The sequence below is a fragment of the Carlito syrichta genome, unplaced genomic scaffold, assembly GCF_000164805.1.
Source record: "Carlito syrichta isolate Samal-C Ts95f unplaced genomic scaffold, Tarsius_syrichta-2.0.1 Scaffold314799, whole genome shotgun sequence".
Classification (NCBI taxonomy): Eukaryota; Metazoa; Chordata; class Mammalia; order Primates; family Tarsiidae; genus Carlito; species Carlito syrichta.
In genome coordinates, this window is record NW_007258895.1 from 537,658 (window position 1) to 553,144 (window position 15,487).

Consider the following 15,487-nt stretch of genomic DNA (forward strand, 5'->3'; position numbering starts at 1 on the left):
TCTGGGCAACAGAGTGAGACTCCAACTCAAAAAAAAAAAAAAAAAGATATAGGTTTGTTTTGCTTCAAATCATTTCATTTTTTAAAAAATTAGAAAAAATTAAAAACATAAACACACTGCTGTGTTACTCTCAGTGAAAACATGGGATTTAATCCTTCATGATGTGTACTACTTATAGAGAACTTAAGGAATGTGGATTAACAGTGACTTTATAAACATATATAATATTGTTTTCAGGTAGGACTTTTTAGGCTAATGTTTTCTAGAGCGCATCAAACTGCAAAACCTTAAGGATAAGGGGGGCCTAAATATATCTTTAACTGGAACTGTGAGCTCATATAAAATGTTTCCTAAAACAAGTCTCTGGCTTGGACCCTTTGAAAGTGCTTTTCTGAAGGATATCCTAACAACCTCACAAGCATTCAAATAAAAATGTAATTTTGCAGGAGAAAGAAACATTTAATGACCATAGCCAGAAAATAAAACCAAGAACAAAACCTAGTTTTGTGTAACTTCATAATGTAGGATGTGTTTGAACTTTTAATTCTATGAGAGCAAAATTCACCTTGATGCCACACATAGCACTAAGCTAGTCTTTCCATGAACGGTATGACTGGAAACAATGAAAACTCACTGCTGAGGGCAGTAAGATTACCTATGTACAGCCAACTCCATGCTGACCTCAATAGCCTAATTCTGCATTACCATCTTTCATTGCAAATTTTTGCCTAATCTAATCCCTAACTATGTGTTTCAAAGGGAAAGATGAGGGGCTGATATTTTATTAGCATAGGCAGCACTGAAGATTTCACGTCAACTTTTCAAAGGAAGTTAGCAGGACATAAACAATGGGCCACTTTCATGTACCATTTAAAGTCACATCAAATGTTAAGGCAAACTGGGCACATGATCCATCTGAACTCAGTTCATCTCTTTAATTTCCCCTGTAAAGTTTCCCTAGGAGGACACAAGTTATTTTAGATAACAGAAAAAGTAGACTTTTAGAAGAGAAAAACCACAAATTAAAATTCAAAGAACGGAAAGTTGGGGGCAATGATTCCCAACTCAGAAGGGCATCTTACCCAGATTGTGCCGTTTTGACTTCGCATGTTCATGAATATGCTTCTTTGTGAAACAGCCAAAGAAGACACAGTAGAGGCAAGAATGAAGCCTGTTCAGGTGGACACCACAGACATGGCAGACGCAGGACTTTGCCTGAAATTCAGAGAAGTGAATTAATAAGCATTACAACAGGAGTTCTCAAAGGGAAACACTCAAGCAAAGGGATCCACAATCAGTATAGCTCCTGGAGGAAAGGATAGAGAATTTAATCTCAAACTCTTACTGCTCTAAAAGATCACTTTGTTAATAATACTTTCAATTGCCCCCAAAGAGACTTCAGTTAGCTCAAAACCAGCTCCAAATAGGAAAACTCAGCCCATAACCTCAACTACCAAAACCTGGTAAGCTATGGAGATGTTTCCCACATTCTCCTCCGGAGTCCCAACAGGGAACCCCAAGTCTAGCTCCCATTCCCACTTGCAGATTGACAACTCACACCTAATGTACCCTTAACTTGGATAATCCAGGTTCCAAGACCACAGCAGACTTAAAAACAAAAAGAAAAGGGGAGAGTGATATTAATGATGCAATACGCAGGAACAAGAAAAAGAAACAGTGTATTACCAAGAAATAGATTACAGAAACCTAAACTCTCAATCTCAGCAATTATGAGTGCAGCGGCAAACAATTCTTATACCCCTAAACCACTGGGAAAACAATGATGGGGATGTGTGAGCAAGAGCAGGGGCCAGCTCAAGAAATCCCCCTGGGCAATTTGAGCATAGAAACAATAACAAGAATTATTTATATTAAATAAAAAATTCTAAGCCTATACTGAAATTAATACCATACAAGCACACATTTTCTTAAAGTGTTATTCACAGAAGAATCCAACATATGTCGTAGAAAAACAAAGACACAAGATCTTCATTTTATAATCATCATAGTATAACTAATTCAGGCAAGAATCATCAATGGACATTAAAGTCATTGGGTAAAAAGATATTGGGTCATTCGCAATAGCTAAAACAGAATAGCTAAAACAGAAGAAGTCCAAATATTCATCAACAGAAGAATGGATAAATTATGATATATACATAATGGAATATCAATTATTCTATCATACAAAGAAATAAGGTACTGACATATGCTAAAACATAGATTAACCCTTTGCACTTGGAGACATCTTGCGATCACCTACAGCAACCTGACCACACTTTTATATGAAATAGTGAAGAACAAATCACTTAATATTAGATAGTATAGATAGTGTTGGAACCAAATATTTTATTGTAATGATATTTGGCTTACAATGGAATTTTGGATACCGAGGAACTTACTTATGACAAAAAAATCAAAATTTTATAATCTGATATTTTTCTAATGTATGGTAACGTGTGAATCAGTCACCGACATGCACTGCAAGTTCATTGACACATGTTGTGCAATAGTAATTTGTTTGACGTATTCTACCTGGTGTTTTTCTATTTGAGCTGAGAATGCAGTCTTGTTTTCTTCCTCCCACCTTAATAATACATAATTTAATGTCCAGTCTGTGCATCACTGTGAAAGTACATCACATATCCTCTATGTAACACCAGCTGATTTTTAAAAAATGTATATCTCAGTATATATTCCATCTCTTTATTTGCTTTTTCATGCAATTTGAACAGAAAACTTTAAGGAAACACATTTTTGAAAAATCTGCACTGGCATAAGTTTGTCCTATATAATCACCAGCAGTCTCTTTAAGTTCCCTGAAAAGAGACATCTGAGTGTCAAGGGTTAATCTTGAAACCATCATGCTAAGTGAAAAAAACCCAGACACAAAAGGCCACATATTGTCTATTTCTATTAAATACTCTGAATAGGTAAATCCACTGAGACAGCTGAGATTGAAGGTTGCTAGGGCTGGGGAGAAGGAGAACAGGGAGGGGGAAGATGAAAATGTTTTGAAACTTGATAAAGGGTGGTGATGACTACATAGCACTGTGAATGCATTAAACATTGCTGACTTATTCACTTTTAAATAGTTAACTTTAAGTGGCTACCTCAATAAAAAAAATATATACTGTCATCCTTTGGTATCTGTGGAAGATTGGTTCCAGGATCCCCAAGGATGCCAAAATCCAGATGCTCAGGTCCCTGATACAAAATGGTGTCATATTTGCAGATAACCTACACACATCTTCCTGCATACTTTAAATCATTTCTAGATTACTTATAATTCCTAATACAATGAATATAAATACTATATAATTAGCTGTCATACTATATTGTACATAGTATAAAGACAAGAAAAAAAAAGCCTGTAATATCCAGCCATGGATGAGGAATTTACGGACACAAAGGCCACCTGTATATGCATATGCATGTATGTATGTGGGCACGTATTGAGACACTGGATATTTACAGTTTCAAAGTATCACCCCAGCTGGATGCAGTGGTTCATGCCTGTAATCACTCTGGGAGGCCAAAGTGGGAGGATTGTTTGAACCCAGGAGTTTGAAAACAACCTAAGCAACAAAGCGAGATGTCACCTCTACAAAAAAAAAAAATCAAAAAATTATCTGGGCGTGGTGGTATGCACTTGTAGCCCCAGCTATCCAGGAGGCTAAGGAAGAAGGACTGCCTGAGCCCAGGAGGTCAAGGTTGTGGTAAGCCGTGATAGAGCCACTACACTCCAGCCTGAGTGAGACAGAGACCCCCAACTCAAAAAAAAAAGCAACACTCCAGAGACTACTTTTGTCAGTTAAATGGGAGAAGTTCCTTTCTCCAAGAGGTAACTCTGACTCCACCTTAACCAAATGTATCCCAATGGAGCAAGTTGGGTCCAGGAGAGGACGTAGCACCTGCGGAGCACTCCTACTCAAGCAAGACTAAATCTGCTCCCAAGGAGCACTCAGGCAAGTCCAAATTGAAGGACTTCTGCAAAACGACTGATCCAATCTCTTCAAAAATATCAACGCAACGATAGACAAACACAGGTTAGGAATTCCAGATGAAATGAACCTAAACACATACATGAAAATAAATACAATGCAGGATCCTGGATTGAATCCTATATGCACATTTCCTTAAAGTCATAAGAATATTATGGGGACAATTGCAGTATTTAGATATGGATAATATGTTTATTAGATATTACTACTTATAAAATTAAACACTGAGTGTAATAACTGTGTTGTGGATATACAGGAGAATGTCTCAGCTCTTAGGGGTAAACTATCATGTCTACAACCAACTCTTGAGATGATTCAGAAAAAAGAAGTTATACAGAGACATAAAATAAATTGGCAAAAATCTTACAATGGATGAATCTAGATAAATGTATATAATATTCATTTTTAGTATCCTTGCTATTTGTCATGGGTTTCTTGTTTTTAAAATAAATTAAGAAAACACAACTATTAAACTGAATATATACTCTAGCCCAACCATTCTATGCTTAGGCTTACATGCCACAAAAGGCACATAAAAGGGTGTTCATGGCATTATTATTTGTAACAGTTCAACACCAAAAAAAAAAAAAAAATCTGTGGTCCAGTTATTCAACAGAATACCGCACATCGAAAAGGTACTTGTATACTCAGCAGCATGGATGACTCTCACAAGTACAATACTGAGTAGAAGGAGCTAGACACAAACAAGCACATATTGTACTATACGCTCCCATTATACAAAGTACAAAAACAGGCAAGTGTATTGACAGTTATGCAAGTCTGGATGGAATACAGAGGCCGGGAAGAGATACAAGAGGTTTTTGGTGCACTGGGTGCTGCCCTCTGTCCTCTGTGCAGCAGTGACTCAAATGTGTTCACTCTGAAGTCATCTTTCAGAGAAAGGTACACACTTTCTTTAAGAGGAAGGATAAGAAACATAGTACGGAAAAAAAAATACACAGAAGTAATCTATATGGGTATACTAAAAGATATAAATGAAATGCTATGACAATTAAAAGTTCTCCAATATTAAAGAGGACTGGAAATCAGAGAAGTCTATATACAATAGGCAAAATATGATCAAAGAACTCAAAATTATACAGAATTCTATGGAACAGAATTCTTTCTTATAAGGATAAAATCTCAACTAATGTAAAATAAAGAGAAATTCTTAAGAGAAAAGAAGAAAAAAATACTTATTAATGATCTAAGTTATTCCTTTGTGGGTGACAGTGTTAACATATGTACAGATTTGGACAATGAGACCTCAGATGCTCCACTGCATGTTGTCTGCCAGTAACCAGTAAAGACACTTTACTGGGCTGATGACTCCAACACAGCTAAGCTTCTTTCTATTATTCAAGCAGCCAATCAACAAGGCAACTGGTACTAAATACAGAAAACAGAAGGCTGTCTTCAACATATTCATAAAATCTTAACTTTACCATCTAACAATGTTTTGGTCAATAGTGGACCACATATAAGGTTATATAATACCATATTTTTACTGTGCCTTTTCTATGTTTAGATGTACACTTACTATTTTGTTACAATGGCCTACAGCACTCAGTACAGTAACATGCTGTTCAAGTGTATAGCCCCAGAGCAGCAGGCTAAACCACGTAGGTTAGGTGAGCAGTAGGATATGTCATCTAGCTCTGTGTAAGTACACTCTATAATGTTTGTATAATGATGAAATTGCCCAATGTACATTTCTCAGAATATATTCCCAACATTAAGCAACATATGTATATTTCTTTCTAATCAGCACTGTTTAGCAGCATGTCCTACGAGGTTAGAAAGTTCTACATCTGCACTGTCCATTACAGTAGCCACTAGCCACATGTAGCTACTGAGCTCTTGAAATCTGGCTAATGTTTACAAAAAACTGAATTTAAAATTTTATATATAAATGACTTAAACAGTACAGGTGGGCAATGACTAGTGTATAGCACAGTTCTAAATTCTAAAATGATCATTACTAAATTATAGAAAAAGTTCTTTTAATGATTGTCTCCCTGAGTATATTTATTACAGTAGCTAAAGCTATCTACAGAAACGCGAGCAGCTAGAATTAACCTTAGACATCATAAGACATATAACATTTGTAGGTTTGAAACCAAAACTCAAAATACGTAAACAAATCCATAAAACTTGTGAATGTTACCTAAACTGGAAAACATTAAACTAAGGGTCTTGAGATGAGAATGCCATCCTCAGGTCCCCCTCGGGTCCCCCCCTCCCCCCACCGTGAGCTTTTCTGTCCTCTCAATAAATCCTGCTTTAAAAAAGAGTGAGGTCAACACAAAGTGTAAGTGATGTGAAGACGGAGGCAGGGACTGAGCAAGGCGACTGCCAGCCTTCCAGCTTCTGACAGAGGCCAGGAACAGATTTTGCCCTACAGCCTCCGAAGGGAGTGCCCTGCAAATACACTACTTTGGACTTCTAGCCTCAGAATTTGAGATTAAATTTCTGTTGTTCTAAACCACTCAGTTCGGGGCAATTTGTTACAGCAGCCCCAGGACATTAATAGATTTGTTAGGGCACATCTCACTGGGGCCTCCAAAAATGTTAGGGCACACTCCCAACAGGGCCTCCTGAATGTCAGGCCAGGACCACTGGGGGTGTAGGTGTCTGGGGTGCGATCTGATGCCACATGAAAGATGTTAAGAATTGCACAGAAGTTAGATTAGAAAATACAGTCTATTTATAAAGTGAATCAGAAAGAGAGAGAGAAAGAGACTTGCCTCCCCAAGGTAGGGGAGGGGGCCAAAGCTTAAGAAAACATGGCCTGGGCCGGGCTCGGTGGCTCAGCCTGTAATCCCAGAGCTCTGGGAGGCTGAGGTGAGTGAACTGCCTGAACCCGTGGGTTCGAGACCCGCCCAGGCAACTTGGCGAGACCTCATCTCCACAATAAATCAAAAATTAGCTGGGTGTGGTAGCGTGTGCCTGTAGTTCCAGCAACTTGGAAGGCTTAGGCAGAAGGATCCTCGAAGCCCAGCAGGTTGAGGCTGCAGTGGCTGGACATGTGCCACTGCACACCAGTCTGGGCAACAGAGTAAGACTCCAACTCAAAAAAAAAAAAGAAAACACAGCCTGGCCATAGCTCAAAGAGCACATGGCCACACCATAGCTTAACAAGGCAATGACAAAAAGGCTGCTTGTGGTTAAGTCCTTTTAACCATTCACTTGGATGGGGGAAAGTCATTAAGGTGACTGGGTGGTGGTCTGCTTCATGTTATCCCAAAGGGGCAGGTAAGTGCAGGTACTGACGTCAGGTGATGGACAGTAGGAAGATGGGTGGGTTAGTCACATGACTGCTGCCATGGTGGTGGGCTGGGGGGGGTTTCCTGCAGGAGACGTGTCAGAGGGTTTGCAATCCACAAACTCCTTAGCAAAAAGGTGGTTTATTATCACTTCTATGGCTTCAGTCAGCCAAGGGGTGATCTTTGATCTTCCTCCTGGACAAGGAACCTGAAAAATTTCCTAAAGATTATTATTCTAAACCATGAATTGAAAGGTTGGGCTGCTGGGCTGTTGTGGTTTTGCGTCTGATGGAGATTTGCTGAGGGGGTGGGGTAAAGTCTAAAAAAAAAATGGTTATGCTGAGGTAAAAAGAATACGCTAAACTAAGTTTATTCTAGGTTTCTATAGGCACTTTCTTTCAGGATTCATGTTCACCATTATTCTGACTCCCTCTATGGACACTGTAAAGGTAGAAGACGAATTCCCTGGACACCCTTGCAACTTGAGTTCAGAACATAATTTAGAACACACTTGCAGCTAGGGAGAGTGAGTGCTGGTAGGGGCATTCATTTTGCTGACAGAGTCCTGCAGCCGAGGTGGTTACTGCTTCTGTAGCCCACGGCTATTTCCCACCCCAGCAGACAACTTCCTGGTTTGCCGGCTCCTGCAGAGGTAGTAAGGTCTCTCAGTGAGCAGGGACATTAGGTCAATTTTCTGATCCAGCAGCTTCCTCTCAGGGGGGTAGCTCGGCAACTTTCATGACTCTGTGGAGGCAGGAGGATTGTGCAGGCTGGTGGCTCCTGGAAACTGCATGCAACAATTTTTGCATTAAACCCCTTTTCTCCTATAAATTAATTCAAGTAGATTCAGTAGCCTAAAAGTAAATTCTGAAATGTAACTAGAATTTGCATGTGACAGGAACAGAAGCAAAGAACAGTAATTTAAATTAATAGTTGTTTATTTTATACAGTGCAAGGAACACACTACAAGTCCATTAATTCAGTCCCAGTATTAAGACTGTGCCTCTGGGCATCCTATTCTCTTTTACCTCCTTCCTTGCACTGCTCCCCAACCCAAGACGGATGGGGAGAGGCAGGTGGGGAATAGTCCCTGAAGTTAACCACCTGTGGCTCACCCCAGGGGGATGACTCAACTGTTCAGTGTATTTTGAGTTCAGCTGAAAAGAAGTACCAACATGAAACAGAACCTTAAGACCTAGTGCTCATTTCACACATTACCCATGACTTCCAACTGCTACTAAAATGTGAAAAAAAATTTTTTTTTTTAGTCAGAGTCTCACTCTGCTGACCAGACTGGAGTGCAGTGGCATGGTTCACCACAGCCTCAATCTCCTGGGCTCAGGAGAGTCTCCTGCCTCAGCATCTCAAGTAGTCAGGACTACAGGCACACACCACCATGCCTGGTTATTATTTTTTTTTTCTGTAGAGACAAGGTCTTGCTAAGTTGTCCAGACTCTTAAACTGCTGCCCCAAGCAATCCTCCTGCCTCGGCCTCCTAAAGTGTGGGAATTACAGGTTTGAGCCACCCTGCCTAGCCTAAACCTGAAAATGTTAAAAGGTAAGTTTAATTCGTATGCATTCTCTTTAGTGACTTTTTCAAATGCTAAAATTATTTTTCTCCCCCCATGAACTCTGGCATAAGTGAAGGGAAAGGTATAAATATTCTCTTCTTTTAAAAAAAAAAATTATATTCTTACTATAAGAAAGGGATTGGCAGTAGTGGGAAACTGTCAGGAGGTGGGTGGGATTGGCAGTTGAGGGAAACTGCTAGGGGAGGGAGGGGCATACCTCATCAACAAGGGTACCTGCATAATCAACGTTTGTATACCTAACCCTGAATTGTACCCCACATCTTTATAATAAAAAATAAAAATAGGCCGAGCTCAGTGGCTCAGCCTGTAATCCCGTGCTTTGGGAGGCTGAGGTGAGTGAATTGCTGGAGCCTGTGGGTTCGAGACCCGCCTGGGCAACTTGGCAAGACTTCATCTCTACAATAAATCAAAAAATTAGCCGGGCGTGGTAGCGTACGCCTGTAGTTCCAGCCACTTGGAATGCTGAGGCGGAAGGATGGCCAGAGCCCAGCAGGTCAAGGCTGCAGTGGCCGGGAGCATGCCACTGCACTCCAGTCTGGGCGACAGAGTGAGACTCCAACTCAATAAATAAATAAATAAATAAATAAAAATAAAAAGAATTCTTTAGGTGAAAAAATGGCCAAAATTAAATAATATTCTCAAATATATTCCCCAACCTCAGAAACCTCAGCATACCAGACTCAGGCCTTTGAATCTCAAAGCTAAAATAGATATTAGGATCCAGTGACTCCAATCCCTTCAACTTACAGAAGTGCAACTTCGTTTGGCAGGATCAAGAACTCAGACCGAGCTCAATCTAAGGTGCAGATCCAGCACTCGCTAGTAGTAAATTTACTAGTAGTAGCCTTGGACAGATCAGAAGACTTACTTGCTAGGCCTACCTAAAAAGTGTACCATGTATACCAAAACCACAATGAAAATATGTCTGAAAAGTGCTCCATAAGTTGTAAACTGCTGGATAAATGTAAACTACTACAACAGTGCCTTCTTAGCCACGGTTTGGCTTTCCGTGGTTTCAATTACCCATGGTCAACCTCAGTCTGAAAATATGAAACAGAAAAATGCCAGAAATAAGAAACTCCTAAGTTTTAAATTATGCGCCCTTCTGAGAAGCATGATGAAAACAAGCACCATCTCATTTCATCCCATGAATCACATCCTAATCCAGCGTCTCCACACTGCCTAAGCTGACTGCCCAAAAGCCATCTTGTTGATCAGATGGACTGTCAGGGTATCACAGTGATTGTGTTCAAGTCATTTTTGACTTAAATGATGGTGCCAAAGTGCAAGAATAGCAATGCTGGCAACGTGAATATGCCAAAGAGAAACCATAAAGTGCTTCTAGTAAGTGAAAAAGTGGACAATCTTGACTTAACAGGGGAAAAAGTCATATGCTGAGGTTGCTAAGATCTACAGTAAGAATGAAGTCTCCATATAAGAAATTGTGAAGAAGGAAAAAGAAACCTGTGCATATGTATATACAGGGTTTGGTACAATCCATGTTCCAGGCATACACTGGAGGTCTTGGAACTTACTCCCCAAGGATAACCAGGACTACTGTATTATCATAAGTGGGCAATGAGGGAAGCCCAGGGGATGGTGGGAGCTGTTGGAAGTCACCCATCTGGGCAGAAGCAGCCTGGGGCAAAATGCCCCTGCTACTAGCTTAGGCCATTATTCCCTTAAATTTGAGCTCACCTTCCAGCTGTCAATTACACACGTACAAGGAGCAACTAGATTATCCTAAAACCTCATTTTAATCTGTCGTTTCCACTTCATTCCTGGAATCTTTTAGCAGAGCTCCTAACAAGTAATTATAAAACTTAATGACACTCAATTCTATCTTAATTTCTGTTCTTTAGCACTCTCTGCTACAGGCATTGACCAATATAAAATGAGAAGCATGAAGAAAACTTTTATGTGTCAGACAGGTCATTTTAATCCCTGGAAATCGAGTTTACTTCCTACCTAAGCTTCCATCTGCTTGACACCAATCTGATCAGGTCTGTGTGCTAAAAATAGGAAAGTCTTGATAGAAGACACAGCACTAGCCGGGCTCGGTGGCTCAGCCTGTAATCCCAGCACTTTGGGAGGCTGAAGTGAGTGGATTGCCTGAGCCCGCGGGTTCGAGACCCGCCTGGACAACTTGGCGAGACCTCATCTCTATAATAAATTAAAAATTAGCCAGGCGTGGTAGCACACGCCTATAGCTCCAGCTACTTGGAAGGCTGAGGCGGAAGGATCGCCCGAGCCTAGCAGGTCGAGGCTGCAGTGGCCGGGAGCGGCCAATGCACTCCAGTCTGGGTGACAGAGTGAGACTCCAACTCAAAAAAAAAAAAAAGACACAGCACTACTTGAGATCTTGCCTAATGAATAAAGCTGAAGTCTGATCCCACTACCAACGTGTAGGAAGTGAACAGGACAAAAAAACCATTTTGAACTTGCACCAAGAGCGTGCAATCAGCAAATTTCAGACAATGGGAAAGTCAACAAGTCAAAAGGCCTAAGTTCTTCGACAGATAAAGTGCAAGGGAAAGAAAAGTTTTAAGAAAAAGGGCTGAGCATGGTGGCTCACACATGTAATCTCAGCACTTTGGGAAGCTGAGGCAGGAGGACTGCTTGAGGCCAGGAGTTAGAGACTAGCATGGGCAACTGAGTGAGACCCTTTCTCTACAAAAAAATTTTTGAAAAAAGAAAAAAAGAGAGAGAGGAGATGAAGAGAGAAGCTGCAGATTAAGATATATAAAAGTATATCAGTAAAACCACACAATGAAATACTATTCAAAAGGAAGTATTATGAATCCATGCAATGCATATTGCTAAATGAAAGATGCCAGGCTGAAAAGGCTACAGACTACATGAGTCCAATTATATTCTGGAATTATATTCTGGAAAAAACCACAAAGATGGAAAACAGACAAGCTTCTGCCAGAGAGTGGAGACAGCTGAGCAGGTAAAGCACAGGGGATTTTTTTTTTTTTAGGACAGTGACACTGTTCATTACAGTACTGTATTGGTGAGTGCATCTGTCAAAAACCACTGAACTTAACACAGGGAGCTAGCTCAACTTCATGTATACAAAATCTTAAATATGTGATGAATCTGTAGTTTCAGCTACTTGGAAGGCTGAGGCAGAAGGATCATAGGAGCCCAGCAGGTCAGCGCTAGGGTGGTAGTGAGTGTGTCACTGCACTCTAGCCTGGGCAATGGAGTGAGACTCTGACTCAAAAAAATACATAAATAACTGATGAGGTAGACAGAGACTGCCAAGAAGGAATGAGGCTGTGGCAGAAGAATCTCACTGTATTACACATATAGGACACAACCTCACTGAAAAGGGTGGGGGAGAGGTACTTGAGTAACTTAGAAATGAGAAGACAGTGTAGGCCTCAAGGCAAAAAGAAATCTAAGCATTGTAGTTCAGGTGGTCAAGTTGTTAATCAAGGAGTACAAGGTAATAATTCTGAAACCTCCAGACATGTATACTAAAACCAAACAGATAGTAAACCATTTTGAACTTGCACCATGAGTGTGCAATCAGCAAAATTCAGACACCGGGAAAGTCAACAAGTCAAAAGGCCTAAGTTCTTCGACAGAAGTGGAAGGGGGGAAAAAAAAGCAGAGAAAAGAAAAATGAGGTCAGAACCTGGCCAAGCCTGTAAAGACTAATTTAGTCACTGGTGGAGCCTGCAACACACACAGATTTCACAGCTATCAGTCCACCATCTGCCAGACCATGCGTCCTGTAACTCAGGGGTCTTCCACCCCCAGTAAGCCTGTTAGTTGGAATCAGGCCGCACAGCAGAAGGTGAGCAGTGGGCCAGCAGAAAGCTTCATCTGTATTTACAGCCCATCGCTGTCATTACTGCCTGAGCTATGCCTTCTGTCACATCAGCAGCGGTATTAGATCCTCATAAGAGAGGGAACACTATTGTGAACCGCACAAGGGATCTAGGTTGCATGTTCCTTACCAGAATCTAATGTCTGATGATCTGAGGTGAAGCTGAGGCGGTGATGCTAGTGCTGGGGAATGGCTGCAAATACAGATTAACATTAGTAGTGAGGTGTGACAGCACATCCTTCCAGTCTGTGGAAAAATTGTCTTCCACAAAACCAGTACCTGATACCAAAAGGGTTGGAGACCACTGCTGTAACTCATTCCAGGTACAGTATTCTAAGTCAGTAATAGCAGAACTGATATTCCCCCCAAATGATTTCTGTTTAAAAGATCAAAGACATGAGATTCAGTCATAGCTGGAGAGAAGGATCCTACAGTCAATCTCTTTCTAAAACACATGGCAAAGTACCACTCAAGATAAACAATACAATACCACTTTTCAGCTGAAATGATCTCCCTTTCCACACAACCAAAGGCCTGACAGGGCACCATCTCTAAAACACTGATGCAGGAGCTACTCTCTTCCTAGGAGGTGTCCACAGGCAGATAATGCCGTTTCACTCCATCCATCCTGGTCAACAGAGTGAGAAATCGACACAAAAAAATCTTGCCTAAGATTATTCCTTCTTTAAACTGATTACCAAGCTTAAGTTTAAGGCAGATATTTATAATCTTGCTATTTGACACCTACTTTTTTTTTTCTTATTTCTCAAGGTTAAAGTATTTCTATAAATTATTTCTCAAACTAACCCTTCCTTAAATGGGCCACTAGAGAGTGCTAGAAATGCAGTTAACACAAGAAATGAAGTGATACAAGAAATTACTCCCCAAAATCAGAGTAGAAAAAGAAAAAACGGCTGGGCTCGGTGGCTCAGCCTGTAATCTCACGCTTTGGAAGGCTGAGGTGAGTGGACTGCCTGAGCCCGCGGGTTTGAGACCCGCCTGGGAAACTTGGTGAGACCTCATCTCTACAATAAACCAAAAAATTAGCCGGGTGTGGTAGCTCACACTTGTAGTTCCAGCTACTTGGAAGGCTGAGGCGAAGGATCGCCAGAGCCCAGCAGGTCCAGGCTGCGGTGGCCGGGAGCGGCCACTGCACTCCAGTCTGGGTGACAGAGTGAGACTCTAACTCAAAAAAAAAAGAAGAAGAAGAAAGACATAAAGGGCTCATTGCAGGTATACTGCCAACAGGCACTGCAATAGCTGATGGACCTAAATTTTGAAATATTCATCATTAATATAGATGTGGTACAACAGTTTTCAAACAAAGCAACTGACATTTGATATTAAAAGACTGATCTGAACTACCTATAGTTTACAAAATGCCAATTTCTTCATTTAGAAAATAAGGCAAAGTTAATGATGTTTAAACCTGGATTCCTTCACCTTTGTTAATACCAGAGAGGGGAAGGAAAAATCGAGAAGCAATGGAAGGGGAAGGAATGAGAAAGGAGGGAGGGGAGAAGGGAAGAAGGGAGAAGACAAGAACAGGGGCTTCCCTACTTAATTCCAACGTAGGAATGAATTTTACATACATCACGTCTCAACCCACCACAGAGCAACAACAAGATTATCACCTGTAGAACATAGGCTTCAACCAGGCAACTTTTTAAAAGGTACACAATTCCACCAGCAAGAATGTCATTCTGACCCTAATGAAAATCTGTTTAATCTGATTTTAGTTCACTTTAAAGGTAACGCTTTCCAACAACATTACAGATTTGAAAAAAATAAAAAATTTAACGCTTAACATTCCCTACAATCTCAGCGGATGTGTTAGTCTTCCCATTAAAAAAATGCTATTCAGGGTGGAAATAGCCCTAAGAACTCCCAATCTAGGATCGTAATCTGCAAAACTGTAATTTGTAAAAACAGTTTATTTCTAAAAAAAGAGGAAAGAATAACGTCGTTATGTTGACTTCCAAATCATAAATAAGCCTAATTGCATGGACAAACGGGTATGACTGGGCTACAGGTGGGAACGAGTTCCCGTTGAAGCCTCTCATCGCAGAAGAAATGAGCCCCACCCTCCCACCAGCCGGACCTTCGCTTCGAAATCCACGCTCAGTAACCACAACACCAGTCGGCGCGGTCGCGGTTCCCGGTCGCAGCGGGACTCGCGACCCCCCGACGCCCGCCCTCCGCACGTCTGAAAGGGGGCGAAGAGTCGGCCCTCGGCCCACAGCGGTCCCCGCCAGCCCCGCGGGGCGCGGTGGCACCCGAACGCCCCCAGTTCTGGGGGTCCGCCCCGGCCTGCAAGCACAGATGCGCAAGCCGACGGCGGGGGCCGACCGGGGCAGACCACCCCCGAGGCCCGGGCGGTTTTCCTCCCTCATTTTTTCTCGGCGCCCCCATCCCGCCCCCGAATCCTCTGGACCCTCGCGCCGGAACGCCGGAGACCTTTCCCCGCAGTCCCAGGCTCCCGCGCAGCCGGGCCGGAGAAAACCGCCCCCGCCCACGTAGGCGCTCGCCCCACAACCCCCCGTCTCCGCTCCAAGCCCACCCCTGCGCCTGGGCCTGGAGGGAAGGGGGGAGGGGAGGGGAAGGAAGAACGGCCCCTTCCCTCCCTCGGCCCGCACGCACGGCCGAGGGGGGAGCAGCTGAAGGTTCCCAAGCCTCCCCGCCCCCACGGAGTCCGGAAGCCCCCGACCACCCGCAGGCCGCGCGGCGCTGCAAAAGGAGGGGTACCCTCGGGCTTGCGGGGCTCGCACCTTGCGCTTGCGGGCC

General features: G+C 42.1%; 1 protein-coding gene across 1 annotated transcript in view; it reads right to left on the reverse strand.

Annotated features, from left to right (window-relative positions):
• The window catches only part of USP22 (ubiquitin specific peptidase 22), a 48,246-nt gene extending 32,765 nt beyond the window's left edge, over nt 1-15,481 (reverse strand). The window contains exons 1-2 of the mRNA XM_021705899.1: nt 15,472-15,481; nt 1,083-1,215 (exon numbers count right to left, since the gene is read on the reverse strand). The gene's annotated coding sequence lies outside the window, so the exon portion shown is untranslated. The remainder of the gene's footprint in view (nt 1-1,082; nt 1,216-15,471) is intronic.
• Between the last annotated feature and the right edge of the window lie 6 nt (nt 15,482-15,487).